We start from the raw sequence: 3,773 nt of genomic DNA, 5'->3' as shown, positions 1-3,773 counted from the left end.
ATGACATCAGCCCGCACCTGCTGAAGCGATGCTCCCAGGAACTGGCTGCCCCTCTCACCCAAGTTCACAACTTGTGTACGGGAAAACGTCTGGCCTTCAGTGTGGAAGGAGGCTCGAGTAGTTCCTGTACACAAAAAGCTCCAGGACGGACCCAAAAAATTACAGACCCATATCCCTGTTGTCAGTGGTGGGTAAAGTGTTTGAGAGGGTCGTGGCAGAGGTGGTGTGTAGACATCTCAAGGACAATGCCCTCCTCTCAGACCAACAGTTTGGGTTCAGACCTGGAAGGTCAACCTCCGACCTAATGATGCTTCTCACCAGGCATTGGCAGGACGCCCTCGACGACGGCAAGGACACTATAGTGGTTGCTTTGGACATAGCAGGAGCTTTTGATAAAGTATGGCACAACGGATTACTAGAAAAGCTTCGTGCTAAAGGCATCCAGGGTGGCTTGCTACGACTCTTGGGAAATTACCTGCAGGACAGAAGCCTCAAGGTGGTTGTCAACGGACAAACATCTGAGTCCCTGCCTGTGGAGGCATCAGTGCCACAGGGTTCAATTCTTGGCCCACTCCTGTGGAATATCTACGTGGATGATCTTCTCCAGCTACTGCCAGGAGTCATGGCCTATGCTGATGACTGCACCTCTCCTATACCTATCCACGCCAGGACAGTGGGCGGGCTGCTGAGGCCATCAATCAGCAGCTACGAGTGATAAAGGAGTGGGGTGCTCGCTGGCAAGTGACATTCGCGCCGGAGAAGACACAAGCAATGGTTGTCTCTCGGTCCCCAGCCGCCATGGCAGCAATGGCAGGAAAGTTGTCTTTGGCGCTGCTGCTCTCCCACTCCAAGATGACGTCAAGATACTTGGAGTGGAGGTGGATCAAGGGCTGAGGTTTGACAGGCATGTCAAAACCATTGCCAAGAAAGCCTCTCACAGGATCTCCGCTCTCAGAAGGATCGCCAGTTTCCTCGACAGGAAGGGAGACTGCTGCTGTACAAGGCACAGGTGCGGCCCCACCTTGAATACGCAGCTCTCTCCTGGATGTCCTGTGCCGCCACACACAGAAGGAGACTGGACAGCATCCAACGCCGCGCCATACGGCTAGTAGATGCTGCACTACCACCTCACCCAGAGCCTGAGCGTCCCCTTGATTCACTGGAACACCGCAGAGACGTGGCGGCGATCGTAGTGTTCCATAAGGCACAGGTGCAAAGAGTGCCACATCTGGCAGGGCTGCGTCATCCTCTAAGAGTCACCGCACGGAGCACGAGAACGGTGCTCAATGGTGGTGACGCCGTAGAGGTGCCGCGATCCCACGGGTGTCAGCATCAACGCACCTTCGCAGGACGCGTCTCCAGGATGTGGAACTTGTTCACGGCCGCGGTGCCTCACGTCCAGGAGATGAACACTCACAGTGTCAAACTGATGGCACATAAGTGGAGACAGACACTGCCAACTCCTCTGACACTCTTTGTGACGTGACACTCAGTGTAGTGCAGTGCGTGAATAGTGCTAGTGAAGTGAAACGAATAGTGCTCCATTTACATGCTGACCATCTTGTATATTATCTATTTTTAAGTCTTGTAAATATTGTAGAGAAATAGATTGTAGTACCCTTAGAATAGGTAGCACACGACAGTGCGCCTTTGGGTACATGTTCCTTTGTATTAAGTTTTGTTTAAATAAAAAAAAAAAAAAAAAAAAAAGAGAGAGAGAGAGAGAGAGAGAGAGAGAGAGAGAGAGAGAGAGAGAGAGAGAGAGAGAGAGAGAGAGAGAGAGAGAGAGAGAGAGAGAGAGAGAGAGAGAGAGAGAGAGAGAGAGAGAGAGACTGAAAAACCCTGAAAATAAGATCGAGAGAGAAAGAGAGAAAAAAAACCCCAAGAACACCCTGAGACACCCCGACACACCCCCAGACACCCCTTACTCATTATAATGAACATAAACGTGCACCACTTCACCAGTATATTTTCTTTGTGATGGCAGATAATAAAAATCTGGAGTCACATCTTGTCCTGGTGACTTGCTGTGACCTTGACCTTGAGTGTGACCTTGAGAGTGACCTTGAGTATGACCTTGATCCCTGGGAAGTGAGTAAGTTGACCTCTGCTCGGCCCGCTGTGGTGGTGCACCTCTCGGCCTCTGCAGGGACCTGGAATCAATCTGGTGTTGACTTTGGTGATTGTTGTGGTGGTGGTGGTGGCCGTTCGGTGGTGCCTGGGGTCGGCTGGTGGTGCTGGTGACGGGCCTGGTGCTCTGGTGGTGCTGGTGTTGCGTGGTGTTGACCTGCCGTCGAGCGTTCACACCGTTTTCTCTCATCTCGGTAATAACAACGATGATAATAATAATAATAATAATAATAATAATAATAATAATAATAATAATAACAATAATAGTAGTAGTAGTAGTAGTAGTAGTAGTAGTAGTAGTAGTAGTAGTAGTAGTAGTAGTGGTGGTAGCAAGTGAAGCAAAATGTATGTTGTTCTGTTATGGACCAGTGGTGTTCAACCTGGGTGGAGAGTCCATCTTCTAGTGGACGAGATGAAGTGAGGGGTGGACAGGTGGACAGCTGTCTGGGGGTGGACTACTGGGTGGACGAGATCCTCACCTGCATGTGTCTCTATAATATACAAAAGACTCTCTCTCTCTCTCTCTCTCTCTCTCTCTCTCTCTCTCTCTCTCCTATATTTCTTAAAACACATACTACCAATACATATTCATCTATTGTAACATCGAGGTTGCCACTTTGTCTACTCGCAAGACCCCGATAGTACAACCACGCGAGATATGAGATAGGAAACATTGATCTTAAGTATTAAAAAGGTGACATTCTTAATGAGACTTTTTTCTGGGTGGGGTGAACACCTTCTACTTCATCACCGCTACGGCTGGACCACAGTGAAAAGAGAGAGAGAGAGAGAGAGAGAGAGAGAGAGAGAGAGAGAGAGAGAAGGCATCCAGGGTGGCTTGCTACGACTCCTGGGAAATTACCTGCAGGACAGAAGCCTCAAGGTGGTTGTCAACGGGCAAACATCTGAGTCCCTGCCTGTGGAGGCATCAGTGCCACAGGGTTCAATTCTTGGCCCACCCTGTGGAATATCTACGTGGATGATCTTCTCCAGCTACTGCCAGGAGTCAAGGCCTATGCTGATGACTGCACCCTCATACCTATCCACGCCAGGACACCTGAGGCCATCAATCAGCAGCTACGAGTGATAGAGGAGTGGGTGCTGCTGGCAAGTGACATTCGCGCCGGAGAAGACACAGGCAATGGTTGTCTCTGTCCCCAGGCCATGGCAGCAATGGCAGCAGCTCTCCACCCAAGATGACGTCAAGATACTTGGAGTGGAGGTGGATCGAGGGCTGAGGTTTGACAGCCATGTCAAATCCATTGCCAAGAAAGCTCACAGGATCTCCGCTCTCAGAAGGATCGCCAGTCGACAGGAAGGGAGACTGCTGCTGTACAAGGCACAGGTGCGGACCTTGAGTACGCAGCCTCTCCTGGATGTCCTGTGCCGCCAACAGAAGGAGACTGACAGCATCCAACGCCGCGCCATACGGCTAGTAGATGCTGCAATACCACCTCACCCAGAGCCTGAGCGTCCCCTTGATTCACTGGAACACCGCAGAGATGTGGCGGCAATCGTAGTGTTCCATGGCACAGGTGCAAAGAGTGCCACATCTGGCAGGGCTGCGTCATCTCTGAGAGTCACCGCACGGAGCACGAGAACGGTGCTCAATGGTGGTGACGCCGTAGAGGTGCCGCGATCCC

Source organism: Portunus trituberculatus, chromosome 11 (assembly GCF_017591435.1).
Source record: "Portunus trituberculatus isolate SZX2019 chromosome 11, ASM1759143v1, whole genome shotgun sequence".
NCBI classification, from domain to species: Eukaryota; Metazoa; Arthropoda; class Malacostraca; order Decapoda; family Portunidae; genus Portunus; species Portunus trituberculatus.
Note: the sequence above shows the minus strand (reverse complement) of the source record.